Here is a 24,616-nt window from a genome sequence, read left to right on the forward strand (position 1 = left end):
AGTGACATGGGGCCTGATGAAGGAAACGGGATTGTTCTATGTGGCAGACACTAATGTAGCAGAGCTTGTCTTCTCCCTCATTAACCCCCATCCCCCATCACTTTTTCATTAGCACTAGTGATTTTATCCTCTCTGCTCTCCAGTCTAATTCATTGATGGCTTGCAGCAGTGAGAAGCTGGATGTCTCTCAACTGTATCCAGGGGAGAGCTGGGAAGCCAGGCTGCGGGAAAGGAATTTAGCAGAAAGTTGAAGAATTGGTGGAAAAGAAATACATTGAAGGATGGGTGGATGCTACTGCAAATCCATGACAGGGGAAGTGGGGGCTATTGCTGAAACCCTGTGGTATGGGAAGGGTTCCTGGGAGCTAGACTGACTTGATTTGCTCCTTCTGTGAGGTGCCCCAAGTTCAACCAGCCCCTGAATGTGGTGTTGGTGGTGCTTTGTTTCTATTAAAAATGAAGCAAAACAAAACACGCTTCTGTGCAAAGATCAATGCTGGAGCCTATAGGCTGCACAGAGTCTAGGCCTAGCCTTGCTGCTTGCCACAGGGCTGCCCCTGATTATTAAAGATGGGGGAATGACCTGCCATTGGAAGTAACAGCAAGGTGTGAATGAGCTCAGAGTGATTCAGTCCAAAGGCCTATATCCTGTCATGTGAACAGCAAAGTGCCTGAAAACTGGAGACACCATCAATGAATAAGTCTGAACTAACAAAAGGAAGCTGTTTTTACAGCTTGCAGTCTCATGTCAGTCTGTTGTTGGAATGGCCAAACTCATACAGATGGAAGGCAGGGGAGATCTGTGCCTTTGTATATACTGTACATCTCTGATTTAGTTAAACTTTTCATAAGCAAAGGTCTTACTTCATCAGATGCTGTCTATAGGGTGCAAGTCTCCCCCACCTTCTGCCTGACTTCAGACTAATACTGATACCTCCCTTAAAGTCATATTGGGCAATGGGCATCTTTAAGCTTTGTCCACTCTTGCCCTGGCCACCTCATATAGTAGCAGACCCAAGGTGCAGCCTGGTAATCATTTGGGCTATGGCCCAGTTCAGACATGACTTGGCCTTGCTAGGCAGGTTCACCCTTGTTCCAGCTGTGTCTTGAGATCATGCTAAGGCCTTGAACAATGGGATGGAGCAGATCCAGAGGTTCAACAGTGAGAATGAGGCTTGGGTTTGAATCAATGTCATCTGCTCCAGGCAGGTTTCACTACAGAGGGTCTGGCCTGTCCCAGAAAGATACTAGTTTAATAAAATTGCTTTGCTGCATGCATGCTTCCATCCATTTTTCATGGATTTTAAGGCCAGAACGGAGCCTGCTAGTCATTTAATCTGATCTCCTATATCAGTGGGGGACAACCTTTTTAGCAGCCACACTATAAATTAGCCTTGCACACTTCCCAAGTGCCTCTCCAACCCCTTTCCCTTAACTGATCCGCTGCATGGCTTCCTGCTCCCTGCCTCATCTGATGCTCTACTTTCTGCTTCCTACCCTGTCTGCCACTGTGTTGCCTTTCCCCTTCCTAATCTGCCATGACAAACACAGAGGCTTCCTGTGCCATTTGCAGCACCCACACTGAAGGTTGGCCCTGTCCTATAAGCAGTAAACTTCAAAGAAAAAATATGTACAAAATAGACGGTGCGTCTCTTATTTGCCCACAGATCCATGCCCTGACTCCTGATCAGCACTGTCCTGTCTGTCTGTCATACATGCACTCAAGTAAATACTAGAGACTTTTAAGGAAATACTTGTAACTATGAACTACATGGATGTGTGAGACCATTTTTTCTCCCTGGTTCCATCAGCCTAGTCCTACTTTCATTTGATGTACTCAGGGCTCTGTTCCTACTGCAAAGTTTCTACCCTTCTTGCACACACAGTCCACCTGGTCTGTTTACATCAAGGACATAGTTTGGGATACACCTGGTTTGCCCACTCTTCAGCTCTGCCAGGATTAAAAATGCTGAGAGCAGGTGACAAACTGCTGATGCTGCTTTAAGCACCATGGTCATGTAACCCTGCTTAGGGTAGTTGTTCTAGTCACTGCTGGTAGCCACACACTTATCCACACTTATCTGCACAAGAACCCCCAACATTGCTCTCATGTCAGCAAGCATGGGAAAACAGCCCTGCTGTAGAAAGGGCCCTTTTGTTTCTAGTATGGAGCAACACACCCTAAATAAGCTTAGCTGTGCCTAATTTGCTCCCAGCTGGCAGGGCATCCTTGTGCTTCCTCTAAACACTGGCTGGGAATTAATCACCAAAGTGCCAGCCATTATCTGACTCAATGCAGCTTCCTTTTAGCTGCAGGTGGGACAAGGCTTTAGGGTCTCTGTAACATATGTTTAGGGCCTGTTGACACTGCAAAACCAAGCTGTGTTTTTACCATATCAGAGGACTGCTTGGTTGCCATGGATGCAGCAGCAGCGCTGAATTTGCAGTGCAGCTGAAACATTTGGTGTCAGAATGGCACTAATTAAAACTCCTCACAACCTTGTCTAAATGTGGCTGTCACCAAGAGTAATGCTCACCCATGCTACAACGTGGCTTGTTTCCCATTTTACAAGAATTATATAACTGTTAAAATGCTATGCTATAGACTGTGAGGATAAAACAGGTGTATAAGAACTACTGTACTAGAGTGCAGCTAGCAAGAACCTTGTTTTAGCCCCAACTTGCAGTGCAGCTCTGATCCTTTAACAGAAATCAGAGAGCTGTCCCATCCTGCATCTGGTCCTCCTCAAACCTGCTTTCTCATGTACACTACAGAGTGCAGCCCAGGGCTTTCTGTATTAGCCGAGTATTCCCATCACATTAATACTGTATTGCACTACCAAAGATCTATTGCACAAAAAGAGGTATGTTTCAACCTATCCTTTAGACAGGTTCCTTTTACTATCACATCATGTGATTGTCAGTTCCCAGGGTGACATTTTGCCCTTTCCAGCCTGGCCTAACTGGTTCTGGAAGGCAAGGATGAGATGTGGGCCCCATCTTTCTTCTCCCTTCCCCCTTGCAACCTGGCCCCCAGAGGGCTGTTGTACTCTGCAATACACGTGTTTCTGCTTATACGGTGGAGCATCACTTGTTGGAAATTTGGCTCAGAAACAAGTTTCACCACAAGACACTGAGCCAGGTTGTTTCTTTCCCATGAGATAATCTTGGGTGGGGCAGACAATCTCTTAAAATTAAAACACAATGAAAATAAATGGTTTCCCAGGGGTTAGCATAAATCCTTCTTCTTTTGTTTTCTCAGGAGCCAAGCCAAGGGTTTATCACCAGCTCCATGTTACATAGGGTAACTCTACGGTCTCCAGAACAGCTCAGCCTCAGTGCTAAATTTCCAGTTCTCGGCAGAGCTGGGGTGGAGTCGTGCCTGCTGCTCCTCCAGCTGTGTATCAGCAACATAAACCACCCTGTAGGAAACTCAGTGGTTGCCAAAGGAATTGGACTTCATGCCAGAAGTGGGAGGGGTGGGAAAATGCATCCTTTTTATACAGGAGCATCTCTAGGCCTGCAAAGGATTAAGGATGTGCAGGGCAGAGGACTTCACAACCTGCTCAGTTTTGTTGAATACTGGAATATGGGAGAGAAGGGTCAGCTGTCTTTCCTGAACAAGTCCCCACTACATCCAATCCTGCAGCAGCTGGGAGATGTTGGCCAGAAGTGCTCAGGCCCCCTTTGCCCGCAGCTGCTGCTTAGTTGTCCAGTATTTATGCTCTGCCCCGTGACATATTTACAACCCATCGGTTTCTACAGTCTCTGAATACAGTGGCTCCACTTCTGCTCAGGCTTTCAACAACTGACCTGTGTCGAGTTAGGCCCTGCTAAATCAAGAACAAGCAAAAGCAGTGCCAGGTCTAGCAGAAAGAACTAGCTCATACTACTCTAATTATTGCCTGTGTCACAATTATGCAGCTCTCCAAAACACAGTGCGACAGACACTGCCAAGGGCAAAAATGGGCCCTTGATTGTCTAACTGGGCCTTCTTTTGTCCTATGGGTAATTTGTTATCTCCCTTAAAACATGGCTAGAACAGGGCCCTTGATATATATGTCTAGACCAGATACCAGAGGTTTCCCAGTTCTCCTTCAGATTCACTTGCTGGTGATAGCAGAACATTAGTTAGACAGGACTCTAAGTAGTCACTGTTGTTTTAAGCTCCATGTTGGCTCTGCTGGCTCAGAGTAGGTTACCCAATCCAGAGGTCAATGGCATTCATCTAGACCAGAGGTTCTCAAACTGTGGTCTGTGGACCACCACTGGTCCATAAGGTCCATTCAGGTTGTCCGCAGAAAGGTTGTGGAACAACAAAGACAAATGCAAGGTACTCCACCTAGGGAGGAGGAATCCCCAGCACACCTATAGGTTGGGGGATGACCTCCTCAGCAGCTCAGTAGGATCTTGGAGTCATAGTTGACTCCAAGATGAACATGAGTCGACAGTGTAATGAAGCCATCAACAAAGCCAACTCACCTTATTGTGCATTAGCAGATGCATGACCAACAGATTGAGGGAGGTGATGCTCCCCCTCCTACATGGCACTAGTCAGGCCACAGTTGGAGTATTATCCAGTTCTGGATGCCGCATTTCAGGAGGGATGTGGAGAATCTGGAGAGGGTCCAGAGAAGGGCCACTGGTATGATTAGTGGCCTTTGTACAAAACCCTATGAGGGGAGGTTGAGAGATCTGGATCTCTCCAGCTTTCACAAGAGATGTCTGAGGGGAGACCTTGTAGCAGCCTGTAAGTTTATCAAGGGATGACAACAGAGAGTTGGAGATGCACTATTTACCAAGGCACCCCTGGGAGTAACTAGCAATAATGGGTACAAACTAGTGGAGAGTAGATTCAGGTTAGACATTAGGATGAAATTTTTCACAGTAAGGGTGGCCAGAATCTGAAATGGGCTGCCAAGAGAGGTGGTACTATCACCTGACTTGGAGGTCTTCAAGAGGAGGCAAATAGGCACCTGACTGGGGTCATCTGACCACAGTCCTTTTCCTGCATGGGGTGGGGGGTCGGACATGATGATCCTTCTGACTACAATCTATGAATCTATGAATCTAAGAATATCTGTACTTGGCCTGCACTTGATGTAATTTTTCTTATGGTGGAGATCAAAGCTATTTTGATGACGATGCCAAAAAATGTTTATTAAATGGTCCACCGAGACCCTTAGCAATTTTCAAGTGGTCCACACAAAAAAAAGTTTGAGAACCACTGATCTAGACAAAAACCCCAACCTTTTGTAGCACACCAGAGCTGAACTGCTGGTGACGACAGTCAGCTCTTACAGAAGTCAACCTAGTATCTATCATTAAGGATATGATGCAGGAAAACACCAGCATTTCATACCCTGGCCATCTTGGCACAAGGAAAAACTTCCAGGGCTGGTAGAATTCTAAGGAATCTAAATTGCATGAACCTGGAGACTGAATTCTCCTCTCTCATCCAAGGGGAAAAGGCATCTCTGAGGAACAATGATGCAGCAGCCTGTAGAAGCCAGACTTTTGTGCTCCTGAGGCTTGGTTCCCTGTTCTCTCCTATAGGGGGTGAGCCCTGTAGGGCCAGACAAGAGTCTAGAAAACTTATCTATAGCTACAGAACAAGCTGTAGTCTTGGGACAAAGATACTATTGCAGCGCACAAGACATTCTAATGCGCAGGTTAGGTTATAGGGGGCTGGCTGTACACACCAGAAACTGCATGTGTCTGATGAAATGTGGGAATGTACCCCACTGCAGGAGTTGCTACACTATATCCCTAAAGTACTGCAGTAGCCTTGGGAGGCTGTGCCCTGGATTGCAGAAATAGCACATTCATTTTCCCCTGAAGTGACTCGGTAAGTGCCTGGGGCAATACGATGACGCACTGCACACCTTAGATCATTTTCATGGGAATAGACTCGTGAGACACAGGGAGAGTTTCCCTAACTCTTTCTCTCCCAGCACTTGAGTCCTTGTCAGCACTCACAGCACAGATTTCTTAAGATAGCCAAAAGCCTTTAACAATCACAGTGAACCTAAGCTTTGAAGCCCAGCCAATCCTTGCTGCGAGTAAAGAGTAATCCAGGGACAGAATCCCAGGATAGGGAAAGATCTACCAGTCAGATCCACCACTTGCTCTCAGAGAAAAATGTGCACAAAAAAACCTATAAACATTCCAGGTATCGACTGCAATTCACTCATGCTGTTTTCACCCGAGATTACCATTTTCATGGTGCTCCATACAACACAGAGGAATATTCTTGTCCTTTCCTCAAGGGGATTGCAATTGTATTAAACAGAAAAAAACAAATCACAAAGGCCTAGTTTAGGCCTAATGTCCAGACACATAGTAAAATAGTATTATTACATTGTAAAATAGTATTATTAATATATCATTAAAGATTCTTGTATGACTTTTTTGAAGAACATCACCTACTAACCTGTGTAATTCAGCTACCTCTGGAGTAGAACCAGCTTAGAACACCAGTCCTATACCCTCAGACAGGGATATCAAACTCATCCACCCCGTGCCAGATGGGCAGTGTGGGGCCAGTCTGTGGGCCCTGCTGACAAGAGCAGGCAACTGCCAGCAGTTCTCTTAGAGCAAGGGTGTCAAACATGCAGCTCGCCAGCCAGTTCTGGCCCATGGACACTGTCCTCCCCCCTCTCCCTCAGCATACAGGATCCAGCACCCACTCCACCAAGTCTGGAACCTGTGCTGCATGCAGTGCAAATCCCAGAGTGACTAGAATGGACTCCATACATGGCACAGTCTGGCTGAGTAGGGGTATGTAGTGTAGATCCCAAACTAGCTGCACACAGTGCCTGGCCTGGCCAGATGCTCCCACACACAGCACAGGCCTCAAATAAGTTGGAGCAGGGGTCGCATGCAGTCCAGGCCCAGAGCAGATGGTACATGTAGCAGAGTCTGGTTGGGGCTGGCACCACATGCAGCATGGCATCAGTTCTGGCCAGTCTGGGATCTATGCTGCACCCCTCCAGCTGGACCACACTGTACTCAGCACCCATTCCAGCCACTCTAGGATCCATGCTGCATTTGTTCGCCCATGCAGTGCAGTCCCTGAGCGGGCAGGGGAGGTGCTAAGTATGGTGCACATCCTGGGCCCTGCATACAGGGCTGATCTGGCATACGCCATGGCCTATGTGGTCTGCTGAGACTAAAGAACAGCACCAGGGGCTGGGTGGTGGGGCACCACAGGCCCAAACTGGCCCCCAAGCTGCATGTTTGATACCCCTGTCCAAAGAGAATTTGCTGGCAGTTGTCTGCTTTTCTCAGCTATTTCCAAAGGCACTGCATAAAGTACTGAGAGAGGTGTGAAACCCAGGTCTCCCCACCAGGAGCCTGGAAGTCCTGACACCACTCCCTTTGCAGCTTTTGGCAAGTGACTGTCCCTTTCTCACATTTAAAACAAGGCTAATGCTACCCCCCACCTCATGGGGATGATGTGGGGATGTCTAATGAATGTTTACAGGGTGCCATATGAGGGCACAGACTATCAGTGTTTCCCATGGTTCTCCCTAAGGAAGGAGGCAGTGTTCTGGGCTACATCCAAGAAATACCAGTTGCACTGCTGCCTCTCCTCAGCATTTTATCACAAGACTTTCAATGGTTAATGTTTTCCTTAATGTACTGGATTCTTGAGATTCAGCAAAAAACTCAGCTTCATTTCAGACAAAAAGTGGGCTGTTCCAGGAGGAAAATCTTGAAAACATCAACCCAAAAGTTCAAAAATTAGCAAGTAAGTAGAAAGGAACCCAAATGCATTATTTCTGAAAAACCCAGGGTTTTTAAGCTAAGTTACCTATTTTGGAGTAATTGGTGCATGATTTTTTAATTCTCATTTACAGCACTTGTTGGTGGCTGGCTATCAAATTTCAGGAGAAAACAGAAAAAAACAAAGCACCTCCGTCTAAGAGGTGTGCACCACGTTCTGAGACTGTGTCCACACTGAAATCAGAACTGTTACTGGAGCACATGTAGACAGATCCTGGCTCACTTTGGTCTAGCTAACTTGAGGATAAATAGTAATGAAGATATGGCAGCACAGGCATTAATACAGGACTGCCATCTGAGGTATTAGCAGGGTCAGGGGTAGGCTTGTACAGTCCTTGCTGAAGCCAGTGTTACAGTGGCCTCCTGCACCTAAGATAGATAGACCTAAACTAGCTTGGGTGGGTCTGCCCACACTATAATTCAGTGGTTATCAGACTTCTTTAGACTCGTAGCACCTCTTGGAAAATGCTAACACTTACATTTTTACTTGTTTTTTAACTATGTATGGAAAAATAGAGCAGTTTTTCTGGTGGGAAGGACTCTGACAGGCTGCAGCAGGTCAGAGCAATTTTAACACCTTGGATTCCTATTTGAAATCTTTGGGTTTATTTTGTGAATCATGTTTGTAAATCAAACAGTGTTAACATTGTATGGGGCACCAGGGCACCCTTGAAAGGATCTCAGGGCACCCCAGGGTGCCATGGCACCCTGCTTGAGCATCAGTACTTTTATCACACTTTCAATTGCCCTGTAGACACAGATACAGTGGTGTACTAATGGGAGAAACAGAGGGGCCATGTCCCCGAGCGCTAGCCTTGGGGTGGGGGGCAGGCCCTCCAGGAGGTACTTAGTCCCCCAGTGGCGTTTCCAGGCTTGGTGATCAGCTGCCAGGGAAACCCCCACCCCTGATTGGCAATGGATGGGGGCGGGGGCACAAATGCAGGCTTTGGCCCTTGGGTGCTGGAGACCCATGGTTCCTCACTGCACAGATGTAAAAAGATGTTCCTGAAGGATTGAAACCTGAGTGCAGAAAGTGTTATTCCTTCATTAGCAAATTGCCTGTCAAGAATGATGGGGGAAGGCGGGGCAGGCAGGGACAAAGTGCCACCAGCCACCACCACCCTGCGCTGTCACCGCCTCCCAGGAGCACGCAGGTGGGGAAGCTTGCATGCGGCAGCTGCCACCACCACATGCTGCCGCCGTTCCACATCCAGCACCCCCCCCAGCTCCACATCTGGCCCTGCGCCACCCCCACCCAACCTGGCCACTCCACTGGTGCCATGCCCCACCCAGCATTCTTGAAGCCCCGCTGGCTGGAGCCACGCCTCCCAGACAGATGGACCAAGCCCTTATATATATATATATATATATCATGATTAAAATGGACTGTCAATACCGATAGGAGGAGTGTTGGTTAGTAGCATGGGAGGAGGGCTTTCACACTCCAAAGTTTCCATCCAGATTTAGAGCCTATAGATAAAGGAACTGTATGTTTATGCTGAGAGTTAATGTTAATGCTGACCTTAGTGATGTGGGCTCTGACCTTTTGTGCTTTCTTATTGTGATGGTCTTCATTCACAGGCACCTTCTGACAGCTGGCAGCCAAGGAGGAGCAGGGTGCAGGAGACCTGCCAACAGTCAGAAGTTATAAATAGGGACTCTTGGATGGATCTTAGAGACTTGCCTCTAAGTGCCACTAAAGTACATCAAACCGGGGGTGTATGAATGGTCTAAGTCTGTAGCCTGTCCTCCCTAGGGTGTGCTTATCCTGCATTAGTGTCTATGGCTAAACTCCAGACTAGCCTTCATCTGTGCTCATAACTGTGAAAAAGTATTAGCTTATGTATTCTCCCAAACTTGGCTGTCCTTCGGTGGGGGGATGGGTTTTCCTACAGGGAAAACTCTAATCCTATGCCAAGACTTTTCATATCCTGACTGGAGCTAACAAGAGCTTGTCAGGATTAATCCTCTGTATCCTCAGACAAGGCTCTCACACCCAAGCTCAGGGTGACTCAATAGAAAAACTCTGCTTCCCATTCCGGATTTCCAAGAGGTCTCCTCCCTCCTGCAGGAGAATTGCAGCTGCTCTTGCTCCTCATGTCCTGACCAACCTGAGCCCAACATTTCCTAACAATAGGCCAGGCCCCCAAACACCATGCGGCCATGTGTACTTCCTGGTCCTGTCACTTCCCTAGTGGTAAAACAGAAATAAAAATGCTGAAGAGTTTGGTGGTAACCATTCCGATTTGATGAGCAGCCACTAAAATCCGGGCAGAATACTGGGAGTGCACAGCCTTGTTTCCTGCTTGCATGCCTGGGGACTGGACGATGCCCCGGGGTAGCCCTACCATGCTGGCTGTCCCAGAGATGGAGACTCCATAGACCAGGCTTCCATGGTCCATGATGGGGAGAGCCTGGGAAGCCCAGCTCTGCCTGATGCTCTCAGATTCAAGGCACCTGGTTTTGCTGCTGGGAGCCTAGTATCCCTATGAAACCAGGTTTAAGATGGAGCTCTCAGATTTCTCTCATGTCCCCTGCCTCACTTCCCAGCAGGAAACACCCTGAGTTTTTGTTTGGGTGTTGAAAATCCCTGGATGGAAACATGTCAATTTTTCCTCAAATGAAAAAAATACGTTTTTTCCACAGGAAATTTCAAACTTTCCCAGGTTTCTCCCTGACCAGGAACACAAAACTGTCAACTAGCTTGAACATTGACCCCCTTTTGTAAAACACTTTGGGCACCTAAATATATGCCCAGCCATTGCTCCAACACACTCTAATTAGAACCCATCCAACACACTCAATTAATCTAATTAGGATGCTCCAGCAGCCTCAATGTCATGTGTATTCAGTGTTCCCACATTTCAATATGGCAGTGGGGATGTTTTAACTAAAGCTCATCAAGCAAGCCTCAGTTAAAGTGCCCCTGCTGCCATTTTGAAGCACAGGGATGTTGAATACAGGAGATGCTGTGGGTGTTTTAATTAGAGCAGCTCCCAAGAATATTTCATTAGAATGTCCCCCACACACCCTTCAGAGCATGTGTAAAAATGGCCTTTGAGATCTCCTGATAAAATGCAACAGTTTGCTTTTATTAAGTAGCAGTACAGCTTGCCGATATGGATTCTGAAGGTAGCAGGTAGCAGTAGTACTCCTCATTGAAAGAAGTTATACACCTAATAGCACTGAGCTTAAATTCTCTTATGGATTTTCACCCCCAAATAGCATTCATCTCAGATACTTCATGGGAAGTTTTAAATCTGTCACAGAGGAACAAGGAACACTGGTAGTTTAAAAAGATGCAAATCTCCAGCACAGACTTTCATGTCTGCCAACACATAGAGTCTTCTGGGAGGCCTGTTTCATGTTGTGAAATCAAACTGGAAAAAGGCCAGAATTAAATGAGTTCTGGGATATCTCTGTAAAGATCTTTCTTCCCAATACTCCCCTGTGCCTGTACTGATATTCCACAGTACCTCTTGAGAAAGATTTGGTGCTGCTCTGCAGTAGTTAATAACTAGCTGCATTCTGACTTGGTTCCTAGGATGTGCTCTACAAATACAGTTTTAGTTTACTAGGGGTCAGGAAGGAAAAACAAACATAACTGCCTGTAATAAACTACCTGTAAGCAAACACTTTAGAGTTATTAAGAGAAAATGCCCCAAATTGTTGGCTTTGAAGATTTCCCTCCTCTCCAGCCAACTTGAAAAACTCATTTTGTCCAGAAGGGCCAAAGAACACAGAAAAACAAAGAAACTGACCCTTCAAAGAAGTGTGCTCGCTCTCTCAAAAGCAGAGGAATTATTCAGGAGAATCAAACTTGCCTACACACACCTGCTGAGCTATCAGAGGAAGCTAGGCCTACCTAGGTCACCTGCACTGGCTGGTAGGGGCTAGAGGTGAGATAAACACAGGTGTAGACTATTGTTCTACAATCCTCTCTGTGCTTTGTTTCAACTGCAAAATACAGGTTTCCCTCGATTTATGCTGTACCTGTGTTCCTGAAGAACAGCGCATAAAGCGAACCCACTTTACAATGTAACAAATAAGGATAAGTTCCCATGGGGGTGAGGGAGGGAGTGAGGCTGGGACTAAAGAAGAGATGAGGGGAGGGGTGCTGCTCCCAGGGCTGCACAAGGCAGCAAAGCAGAGGGAACTGGGCTGCACCGTACTCCACCTGTCCCCACTCACCTCTGGTCCTGGGCTGCGCCGTGCCCTGGTTCAGGCAGCTGGTGTTGGCTGCTTCGGGGGCCGCTGCAGCCGGGGCTGGGGTGAGTGCTGAGCCCCGTGCCACCCTGGGCTCCGCTTGTCCACACTCACCCTAGTGCGTGCTGGAGCAGCCCTGGGAGCAGCTGACACCAGCTGCCTGCACCATGGCACAGCGCAGCCCAGGAGCTGGGGTGAGCCCAGACACAGAAGGACAGATGGAGCACAATGTAGCCCAGTGTAGGCAGCTGGCACCAGCCGCTCCTGGAGATGCTGCTGCCGGGGCTGGGGTGAGTGGGGCCATGGCCCTTTTCCCCTCTCCTCACAGACTTACCTGCTTGGGCAAGGGGACATCTATGCTGATTGCATAAGAGCAAATTTGCCTCACATATAATGAATTATGGGTCTAAATAAGCTCATTGCATAAGAGTGAATTTGCATATAAAGAACCCACAAAAATTGAGGGAAACCTGTAAGCACTGCTTTGGTTTTAAGAAAGTTTTTAGTTACTGTGTCCATGGTCACAAATCCCTAAAAGGAAGAACTGCAAGTGTCTCCATGAAGTCCTACTTGCCAACTAAACACAGTCGATACAAAAGGTTCTGATTCTCAGGACCCAGTCTGAGTAGGAAAATCGTAAAACTTTAATAGAGGAAGGGGAAAGGCAAAAGCTTGGGGTCCCAGGGTAGGACAGGGATGTGGTTAGTCCCACAACCTAGACACTTATCAAAAGTTCCCGGAATACATTGAGCTGCACCAAGAATGACAAAACTTGTACCAGAAGGTACTGAACCTTTATTATGGTAATAGATGACATAAGATGAAAAACTAAAGTGTCTTTAGCATGGACAAACTCATGGGAAGATCCAGGATTTTGAAAGGGGGTGTAGATGGTGCAGCGCATCATCTTATATAAACACAATACACATTTTTTTCTGGGTAAAAAGAAACTATAAACTTTATAATATGCTAGGGGCTTAGCACTGTATTATTTATTTTAAGATTTAAGCAAAAACAAATATAAGTGTATTGGAATGTGCATTAATGGGCTATATCATATATTATGTATAAAAACACAACAAACCTGGTGAAAAGTCTCATTATCAAAATATGTTGTTCCTTCAGTCCTGTTGCCATTAGAATTAAATGTACATCTCTTTCAGGTTCATAAAACAATCTAGCCTTCTTGAGCATTTTGACAGTTCACCTAGTACTTCACTGAAAGTTATTTTCACACCTACATTGATGTTCATCTGAGTAAATGTTTCCAGGTCTAAGCTGATGTTTTTAACTAAAGTTTAAAAAAAAAAGTTTACAGGGCTCTGAAATAAGAGCTACATTAAGAGGAGGAGCTATCATACATCAGAATGCTGAAGAAAAAGTATCTAGATTAGTGGAACATCTTCAAAACAATTAAAAAAGGACAGAGGGTCTTTAACACCTGTGGAATGAGGAGTTTAAAAGGAATCCAGCTGATTAAATGAACCACAAAGTCAGTTGACTTCTTTACTGCTGCCTAAATAGAAATGCTGCTGCCACCTCTAGGTAGTTGGTTTTAAACTTTGGGTGGAGCAAGAATCAAAGCGGGGGTACCACTGTCTGTGCGTGCACACACGCACACACACACGCTGGGATCTGGCTCCGAACATGCTCAATTGTTTGTGCTTCGGGCAGTGCCACCAGAGAGTGGCTATCATCTAACCTTGAAAGGCAAGACAACTTCATAGTAATGCCATAAGTGGCTGCTCTGGCACGAGTTGTTAATACAGATGGAGTTGTGGGAGACTGTTGTTCTTCTAGACAAAAACCACCTAGAACTGGGTCTCACTATTAGATGGAGAGCTCAAATTTTACACACAAAGGAAGGAGAATTGCAGTTTAAGCTAAAAGGCATTTTTGATACAGGAACAAATAGGCATAAACTATCCATGGTAAAGTTATGCTGAAAATTAGAAGAGGTTTTTTAATTAGTGAAGTCCTGAAACAGGACTGAGCAGAGTGGGAGTTGGAACTACTTCAAAATAGAGCTTCATACCTTTATGAAAAGAATGCAGGTGCCTGCACTTGATGATACAAAAGGTCCTCTCAGTCCTATGTTTCTACAGTGTGAAGACAGCTCCAAACACCTACCTTACAATTATGACCAAATAAGACATCTCTCCAACAGTATAGGCCACATCTTGAACACAGTCCCATCTACACTGCTAATTTGAACCAGCTATGACTCCAGTATAATTACAGCATAAACTTGAGTATAAACCCTATAAACTGTTCAGCTCCCTGGAGGCATTTGAATCTCAAAAAAAACTAATCTTAGTTGGATAAAAGTCCCAAAACATAAAGATTTATGGTAGATGATCATAACCTCTAAGCAAAAACTATCTCAGCAGATAGTCAAGGGGCAAGGATTTTGGGGAGAAGAGAGGAGACAGGCTGTGCTTCTGTGTCCCCTGAAACATGATTTTGAATCCACTTTTTTGGAGAGTAGTTTTACTTTCAGCTCCCATCAGTCCCTGGTTTGTTTTTTTTAATCAAAGGTACTGATGAAGCAGAGCCCCAGCATGGTACTAAGCAGCTATGCTGGTGAAGGAGCAGTTTCATAGTAGCTACGGCCATGAAGGACCTGATCAGATCATCTAGCCTGACCCCCTGCCACAGGCAGGAATGAATGCTGGGTTCACAAGACCCCAGACAGGTGATCATCCAACCCGCTCTTGAATTTGCCCACTTCCCTGGGAAGTTGGTTCCAGATTGTGGCTACCCTAACTGTAAAATATTGCCTTCTGATCTCTAACCTAAACCTATTCTCCATCAGCTTATTAGCATTGTTCCTCCTCACTCCAGGTGGTGCTGGGGAGAAAAGGGCTCTACCTATTTGCTGATCATCTCCCCTGATGAGTTTGTAGGCAGCCACCAGGTCCCCCCTCAGCCTCCTCTTGCCAAGGCTGAACAGGTTCAGGTCCCTCAGTCTCTCCTCATAGGGCCTGTCCTGCTGCCCTCTCACCAAGTGGGTGGCCCTCCTCTGAACCCTGTCCAGGCTGGCCACATCCCTCTTGAAGTGCGGTGCCCAGAACTGACCAATGTTGCATAGAGGGGGAGGATCACCTCTCTGTACCGGCTTGAGATGCATCTTTGGATGCACGATAAGCTTTGGCTGGCCTTGCTGGCTGCAGTCTGGCATTGGCGGCTCCTGTTCATCTTGGAGTCAATAATGACTCCAAGATCCCATTCTGCCTCTGTGCTTTCAAAAGCACAGTCTTTAGCATGAGACAGAAAGCATGGCTTTCATTAACACAGGCCAAGTTACACTCTTGGCTCAGACAAGCAGTGCTGTAGCAAGGATGGGGCGAGCAGGGAGACCATCCCAGGCGCTGAAACGAAGGGTCACCGACAGGCACTGCCCAGCCAGAGCAGGGCATGGGATGGAGCTGTGAGCGGCTTATTTGTGGGGGTCCAAGGACAGGGTGAGGGTGGCTCATGCTGCCGCATATGAGGAGCAAACATGGGGGGAAGGGAGAGGGGGAGGGCATGTGCCTCCCAAGTCTGTGCAGAGGCAAGTGTGGGCTGCCACTGCAGACTTTGCCCAAGGCACCGCACTTCATACAAGCACCAGGGTTCAAAGTGAAACTCAGCTGAAGCCAAGAAACATTCCTGCTGAAGCCATAACTTGGTGCTGGTTCCCACTCAAAGGGTTTCTGGCCTATAGTATGAATTTGGTGGCTGATCACTAACAGAACCTGAAACAATGCAGCAACACTTTGTTTGGAAAGACTTATTCATGTTACCTCATTTTTTGCCCTGAAGACAAAGCCTGTCTTGATGCAAAATCCCAGTGAACACAAGTCATTGTGGTTTTACCTCCATGTAACTACTCAAGGTCAACCCCACATGGGGCTATAGTATTGATTACCTTAACTAGGTACCCTAAAGTAAACACCACCTGTGCTTTGTTCCCACCTGTGTTTCACATTGAGCCAACTAACCCAAACACTATCCATGTAAGAAACACAACATTTTTGTAGGCAAGATACAACTGTACTCCTGAGGTCATTAATATTCCCAGGGGTGTACTCGGTAGCCATGTTGGTCTGAGACAAGAAGACATACAAAAAACTAGAACTCTTGGTTCCAAAATGATACCTTTTATTAGACCAACCAGGAAATTGCAAGAATATTGTCCTTTTCAGCAAGCTTTCAGTAACAAAGTCCCCTCATCAGGCTCTGGGAAAAGAATAGATGGTACAGGATGGCAAAAAATCCCCATAGGTAGGAAATAAACTTCATTTTTGCACAGAGGGAGCTTAAGATGGAAGGTCGTCCCTCTGGATCCCTGAGAGTGTCTTTGTGAGCTGTGCTGAGTAGCTCTTTGATGTGTAGATCAGGTAGAATTCCTTCCCTGGAGATGTCAGATGGCAGGCAGGGAGGTAAAACTTCTTTCTTGTTGTTCTGCAATGAAGTTTAAAATCCAAAATTTGCTAAGATTCAGCATCTTCCATGTTTCAGGGGTAGTTGGTACTTGTGTTAGTCTGAGGCATGAAGACATACAAAAAACTAGAACTCTTGCTTCTAAAATTATACGTTTTATTAGACCAACTGGGAAATCGCAAGAAAATTGTCCTTTTCTGCAAGCTTTCAGGATCAAAGTCCCTTCATCAGGCTCTGGGAAAAGAATAGATGCTACAGGATGGTAAGAAGTCCCCATAGGTAGGAAATAAACATGGAAGATGCCGAATCTTAGCCGATGTTGAATTTTAAACTTCATTGCAGAACAAGAAAGATGCTTTACCTCCATGCCTGCCATCTGACACCTCCAGGGAAGGAATTCTGCCTGATCTACACATCAAAGAGCTACTCAGCACAGCTCACAAAGACACTCTCAGGGACCCAGAGGGATGGCCTTCCATCTTCAGCTCCCTCTGTGCAAAACTGAAGTTTATTTCCTACCTATGGGGACTTTCAGTATCCTGTACCATCTATTCTTTTCCCAGAGCCTGACAAAGAGACTTTGATCCTGAAAGCTTGCAGAAAAGGACAATTTTCTTGTGATTTCCCAGTTGATCTAATAAAATTTGGAACCGAGAGTTCTAGTTTTTTGTATGTCTTTATATTCCCAGGGCACTTGCAAGGCATTCTAACCCCCAATATCCAGGCTAATCTCCAGTCTGTATTAATTATAAGTCAAAAGTCCCCCAGCATCTTAAACTAGCTAAATTAATTTTTACTTTTCTTCTTGAAACCAGCATTTCCAGTGCTGGAAGTCTGCGGGATCCCACCTTAGTGATGGTTGCATTTGGGTGGTGATTGCAATGAACCTATTGATAGAAAACACCCTGTAAGGTACTTGAGAATTTGTTAGGTTGAAAAGTGCAATGTAACTAGCTGTTGCTGTAACATGTTTGATTGTTCTGGACCAGGTCTGAAGTTTCAGACTTCTGCAGGGCATATCAAAGATCCCTCCCCCAGGAAAAGAAAACAGACACAACAGAAAGGAGTGCAAGAGTCAAACAAAGGGAGATTTTATGGGAAAGTGAAGAGGAGGGGAGAGAACAAGAGAAATAGGAAGTTACACTTTGAACAAGCCTGGTCATGCCCCAAGTACCTGTTCTACCTGCCCCAAGTCTGACCATGGCTCAGTCTGCTCAGCAACTGCAGTGGGAACAAGGGCAAACCAGGCTTAGGAAAACAAGGTTAATTTGCTATGTGATATCGTTACAGAACTGAACTAAGCAACACAATGTGTAATGAGTGCATTAGTCATCATCAGGTAGTTCTAGCCAAAGATCTCTAGGTCAGCATTAGAGATGGCTTAGAAAGGAAGCAATTGTTTGCACATTGTGTAGTGATGTCTTTGTTACCATGTCTTGGGAAATGACTGGTTGTGGGAATATGAGAGAAGACAACTCACTGGTCTTTGCATCTAGCCTATTGATGCAGAAAAAAAAACTGCTAGGGTGATAACATTAGGGATTGGAGTTGGGGCTCAGTCAAGTGAGCAAGTAACTTCCCACAACCTCACACAAAAGAAATACAGGGAGATGAAATCCTTGGCATACATACTATCTTCCAGGTTTCTCCTCAGGACCCATCTCTGCCACACATTTTCAGGGATCATTTCTGTAGTTGGTGTCCCTGCATTCCGCTCATGTGGGGCTTTTGGCCTGCTGATATGTCCTCCACAGGAGGTCTATATTGAGCAGATTCTTTTTGGTGTTGGTTGGTGGAACCGGAGCGTGCTCCATCCACTCCATGCATTGACCTGGTATTACAGTGCTTCCAGGACCAGTGCAAAAAAAAAAAAAAAAAAATCTCTGCCACACAGCTGATTAGATATTGGCCAGTGACTTTTAACAATTGAGACAGGTAGGAATATATTGTACCTATTTATTTTAACACATAGTTTGAGAATTATAAACATTGCATGTCTATGATGATGTCCCTTTTCCTCCCCTCTTAATACATTACTTCTCTTCTTGGAGCCTAGAGGAGGGACAGTGCTTTTGTAGTTGTGCATTTAACTCCTTAGGAGGAAAATTTAGGCAGAAGGCATCACACTCCAGGCGTACTGTATTTCTGTTAGGGATAAACAAGTCTGAGCAGGAACTTTATCGTGGTTGAAAGATTGGCATAGAATTGAGGGGGAAGGGTGACTCTCCATTGCCTGAACCTCAAGTATATTTTTATTGCTATGAACATTGCTACTGCCACAGTAACTCAAGGAAAATTCTGACTTGGTAGCATTTTATACTCACTTTACAGTCAGAGAGAAGTGGGGCTAGAAGAGACCTCCAGAGGTCATCTAGTCCAACCCTCTGCCTGAGGCAGCATCATCCCTATTCAAACTGTTGCTTACAAACCCTAATCTAAACTTTGCATAAGACTCCCATCAGTCCTGACACAACACAGACCTAAGACCCTAAGCTACCACAGGTAAAGCAGGGGAACCATGGCAGCAAATGCCCTGCTCCTATGAAATGTCAATATATGCTCAAGAGGTTCCCAGGTAGAGGGCCATGCCCACTGCTACAGAGAAAGGCAAAATCCCTCACAGTCCATACCAGTCTGACCAGGGGTTAAGATTCCTCTTTGACTCCCAATATGGAGATTGGTCTGACCATGAGCAGAGGGGCAAGACCTTCTAGCCAGGAACTTTTGGCTTTGGTCCTAACAGAAGCACTGGCACACCCTAGTCAAAGTCCCCAGCCTTTACACAGGTGCAAGTGACTGCATCCTACAACAGTGTTTCTCAACCTGTGCAGTCACAACCCATAAGGGGATTGCAAGAGCATATGAGAGGGTTGCAAACAAACTTTAAAAATGGATTCTCCTTTAAAGGAGAAAAATGAGGGAAGCTGTAGCTTTTCCCTTGCAAGCAGGCAGAGTTCCAGCTTGTGAGGGGCTGCCTGCCCCCCCCCCACACACACACACTCACCCCTTGCCCCACACACTAGGAGGAGGGGGGAGCGAGGGCTTGGGGGCAGGGGGGCAGCAGGTCAGGAGTGAGGGGTACTGGCGTGGGACTGGCCATCTATGTTTACAATGGGACCTGGTACAAAAAAGGTTGAGAACCACTGGTCTACAAGACAGTAGAGAACTGGGCTCTGGCTGACAGGACTTCTGGGTTTTTTCTCAGTTCCACGTTGGACTCTTTATGTAACTTCAGGTAAGTCACTCAGGCAGAAATGTTCAAAATAACTGTTGACACTCAAAATCAGAGGCCACTTTTGAAAACAGAAAAAAGAGGTTTAGACTAGGTCGGTGTCCACCGCACCCAACTCCCTTTGGCTGTGGAAATCCAAAGCAAGCCAGCATTGGTGGTTCAATGGTAGAATTCCTGCTTGCCATGCAGGAGACCTGGGTTCAATTCCCAGCCAGTGCAGGTGTTCCAGGTGAGTATTTTGTATGCTTTCCCCATGCTTGTCCTTGCCAAAGATACTGGCTTGATATTCTCTCTTGTTTCTTGACTGTGAATCCCAGGCCCTGAAGTAAACTCCTCACCTGTCTTTCCTTCAGAATTTCCCTATTTCCTCACTCAAAGTTTTTTTCCAGAACTGGCTGAATAATAGGCTCCAGCCCAGGATCAATTACCCTTTGAGTAAATTAGCATAAACCAACTGAGTTCAAGATAAATGAAAGCTGGGAAAGCCCCTTCTCTCAACAGCAGGATGAGTCAATTTATTGAAAGCTATGGGGAGCAATGCATCCTTCCTGAGGCTGTTGACAGAGTCTGTAAGAAGTGTTGCACTGAGGACAATTTTAGGAATCTCGTAGTGTAGCTAAAACCCAGACACCCTTAACAGACAGCCCACTAGCTGTCACCACTTTTTAAATGCTGTGAGACTGGCTTTCATAAGCAGGGTTGTTAGCAAGAACTAAAGGACTGGTATCAGCCTCCTCATTTTACACACAAGAAAACTCTAGTTCAGAGAAATAATCCAATTTGCCTGATGTGACTGGGCAGACCAGAGGCAGAAGCAGCCTCTTCCAGGCCAGGGCTCTATCCACAGGTCTGATTGAGTGGGGGTTCAATTTTAATTGATTTTTCAGTGGGAGTTAGGTCCCCAGAAGGTAACTTTGCTAATGGAAAGAGCCCTGGTGATTTAAAAATGCTGATGGCAACAAGAAGTCAGTCTGTACTAGGGTGCTCCATGCTGCTCACACACCGCTAGACTGGAGCCCTATTTGCAAGGTGGGGGGAAGCACATTTTAGAAAGTTCTCCACTTGTCAAGAAGGCCAGAGTGTCTGGTGATGCCAGTGGCCACTGTCAATGCCTGTTTGGGTGCAATTTTAGGGAAGGTATGCTAATCTCCTCTTGAATCTGACTGGTTTGCTGTTTGCTAGGTGTCCAAGTTTCTACAGCATTCATCACTTGAGGCTGCAAAGGGTGTTGAAGGGGAATCCACCAGTAAGCAAAGAGCATAGTGGGTTGAGTGTATGTGGAGACAAGTGTGATAGTTGTTCTATTAAGCTCTCTCCTTGCTCCTTGAGCAGATGCTTCCCTTCTAATAAAAGTAACCTCTGTGGGAGTCAACCACAGAAAGAGATGAATGAAGGATGGGTGGAAAGAGTAAATGGGCTGTTAGTAGCACAGATTATGGGATACAGAATCCGGGGCAGATAAGACAACAGCTTCAAGCATGTTGGTTCAGACTTCAAGGAACAAGGAGGAAAAGAAGCAAAAAGCATAGGCCAGAGAGAGAAGGGAAGGGAGATAAGTTGACAGGGTATAATTCAGATGCATGAACAGGAATCGTCTGTAAACTGTGGGAATCAGCTCAAACTGGTTTGACAGAAACCCCACACACCAAAAAACTTCTAGCAATGATAGTGAGATGTAAGCATTGCTTTCACAGAAAAAGCTGGTTTATTTGCTAACCTTGGGTCTAGAGGCCAGGACAAAGTTCCTGAAAACTCCTGAGAGCATCTGGCTTTATGATTAACCCTTTCATGGGTGCCATCATTCTGTATTAAGTAATACTGAGCTGCAACATGCAAACAGGTGAGAAAATGGCTGTATAATGGTGCTTGAAATATGTTGGTGCTGTGTCTCACAATTTATCATAAGCTTCATAATATTGGAGGAGGCACTTAAAGCTTCAGCTCCTAGAATCCTGTAATTATATGAAAATCTCAGTTTTGATCTAAGATGACAACAGTAAGTTCTTAAGATTCACACAGCTGCAGAGAAAATCCAGAAAATGTAAACCCTCAGGTGTTACATCCAAGAGGCAAAATCCCCTTGTGGGTTATATTTAAAATCTTGCTAGTTTTTGGTTCCCTACTTGTCTTCAACTCCTTGAAGCTGGCAGTGAGTGTGCAAACCACCAACAAATAGAGGGGGAGAAGATCCAGTGGGTAGGATGTGATCCTGAGACTTCAATTTCCTGCTTTGCTACTTGTTTCTGTGTCCGTATTGCCCAACTTCCAAATGGAGATAATACCATTTCCCTACCTCACAAAGAGGTAATTGTAAGTTGGTCAGATACTGTGATGAGGAAGGCCAGATAGGCATTTGATATAGACAATGCCAGTAAGGACAAGGAGAAGAAGAGAGGGAATGAAAGACTCTGGCTCACTGAGCCAAAAACAGAACTCCTTTGTCTAGAGCTAAAAACTGATTGCTGGTTTTATCAAAAACTGGGAGTGATTGACAATCATTTACACACTCATCTTGAATGATAATTAACTTGAATTAGCCTTGATTGTCCCAGGGCAAAGTGTTAATTTGGATACTTTGTGGATACTGGAACAATAGGCTTGTACATCTGTAGGATCCCAGAATAAAAGTCTTTATCCCAGGATAAACTTGTCCTGTTTTTAGCCTAACATCTTAACTTCAGTACCAGTTTTCATTATACCAGGACTCTCAGTGGGGGAGCTGAGCAAGCTTCCCACAGGGTAGAATTGGCATAAGGAATGGCTGACAGGAAATCTGTGTACAAGCGATAGAAGACCTTGCCATAAAGAGGAGTTTCTGGTCTGGAGAGTCCCAATAGCTCAAATTCTTGGACTAACAGAATAAACGTTTCTCTTCAAGAATGTCTGCAAGCACTTTTCAACAGACACTTGCACCAGGGTGTGGTGGAGCAGAGAACAAAGAAGCAGATGCCTTGTCTACAGCATCTCATGGCTGTGTGCGATACCAGTGGGACACCACCAGAGCCAGGACTTGGGAGCACTCATGTCAATGTTTGCTGCCATTTTGCATGTCGCTTGTCAAGACCTGCTGTGGGCAACTTGGACAACCCAAAGCTAAAAACACCTATGGTTGGTCTATAGAAGTGGTTTTCAACTTTTTTTAGATTCAAGGCACCCCTTGATAGTCTCAAGACAACCCTCAGAAAATGCCAGCTCTTGGTTGTCATGCTTTTTTATTACCGAAAAACAGTAGAGCAGTTTTTTCTGTTGCAAAGAAGACCACAACAGGTCAGAATGATTTTAGTATTGTGGATTCCTATGTGCAATCTCTGGATTTGTCTTATGAATCATGTTGGCCACAGCGCCCTAGTTGAGAATCACTTGTCTGCAGTAATGCTTGGGCATTGCTATAGCAACAAGGCAATATTTCATACTAGCCTACCACAGACTTTCAGAAAATGGTCAAAAACATGTCTTAGGGCTCACTGCACTACAGAGTCTGCTGCTTTACCTGTGTCCGCTTAGCTAAGTCAGCAGAGCCCCCTTGTCAAGGCGGAACATTTCTTGACAGAAAGCCTTTTTCTGACAGCACCCAGAGCTGACATAACAATTGCCAGCAAAACTTTGTGGTATAGATGTGGGGCTAAGTGGTAAAATCAGTGACAAAGGGTCATGAGAACTCCAGTCACACCCAGGCCCTCTAATTGCCAAGAAAACAGTCATACCTCTACAACACTAGTCAGCCAAACTCTCCCTTGCAACAAGGTACTGCATTGCCTTATATGAGTCACACAGCAACAGTGATACCAGACTGCATAAAAGCACCACTTCTCTTTAATAAAGGCTGTAAAAACTACAGGGAAAATACAACCAAATGTCAGCCACTCATCTCTATTCCTGGTGAGCAGATATGAATAGTTCTAGCCTCTGCCTGTGTCTCTCTTTCTCTCTGTTTCTCTCTCATTTTTCTAAGGAATAAGAGCTTGGTTACATGAGGAACTGCCTAGAATAGCTATTGCAGCCCAGTTTCCCATATGGACATTTCTGGATGAGCTATGACACTTTAAATTCCTGCCCAACCATATTCTAGAAAGGGCTTGTCTGTGCAGGAAAGTTCAAAACAAAGAGCCAAGAACTAAGGAATTGCGGGTTAAGATTCTGGTACACACCACTCCCCCAGCAGCCCTGAACCCCATGTTTGAACTCCTTGACACCTATTTATTCCATTCACACAGAGAATTTCTGAAACTCATTTAAACCTCACAGGACTTGAATTACATAAAGTCGGAAGAGAGAAGCGGGGTTGCCGTTGCATGTACCTGTTGAGCACTACATAAGTCCCTTTGCTTGCCCAGTGTCAGTGGAGTTGAAGTTCATAAAGAGACTCCGGGGTTCAGAGTTGAACAGATTAGCTAGTGTAGATGCACCACTGTCCTCTATTGGTTGGAATCAGAAATGCTTAAATGTGCTGCATATACTGTTCAACCCTACCAAAGACAGATTATTAGCTTCCTACCTTGAGTAGGTGCTGATGTTTTTGGAAAACACTAGAAAGTTCCCAGGGCTCATGGAATTGTTGCAATAAGCAAACAGCTTTAAAAAGGAGCTAGAGAAGACTCTCCATAGCTGCACCAAGTGGAAGCTGACTGACTTCCTTTGAGAAGGATGCCAAGGCAATGAGCATCAACTCCACATGCTGTCCTGTGTGCAAGAGCTTCAACATGAGAACACAAGAGCCAGACTTCAAGGCAAAGTTACCCTTGCTACTACCCCCAACAGCTTGGAGAGGAAGGAGATGGTTTTTGTGCATTTGTTCAAAGGCAAGTTAAAAAGGAGGAATGAAACCTGGGCTCATGCCATCTTTTATTTTTTTTCCCATTGAATGAAGAAGCCCTGGAAATCCCCACCTTGAAATCCTGTCAGCACCCCTCTCCTCCCCTCCTTGCCCCTGAAAGGTTCAGGCTTTTCTACTATAGAAGATTCTCT

At 45.6% G+C, this 24,616-nt stretch overlaps 1 non-coding gene across 1 annotated transcript; it reads left to right on the forward strand.

The window, feature by feature from the left end:
- The first annotated feature begins 19,799 nt into the window (after nt 1-19,799).
- On the forward strand, nt 19,800-19,870 carry TRNAG-GCC. Its single transcript has one exon. It is a non-coding gene; the product is annotated as a tRNA-Gly (tRNA).
- The last annotated feature ends 4,746 nt before the right edge of the window (nt 19,871-24,616 follow it).

The sequence above is a fragment of the Crocodylus porosus genome, unplaced genomic scaffold, assembly GCF_001723895.1.
Source record: "Crocodylus porosus isolate Cpor-Errol unplaced genomic scaffold, CroPor_comp1, whole genome shotgun sequence".
Taxonomy (NCBI): domain Eukaryota; kingdom Metazoa; phylum Chordata; order Crocodylia; family Crocodylidae; genus Crocodylus; species Crocodylus porosus.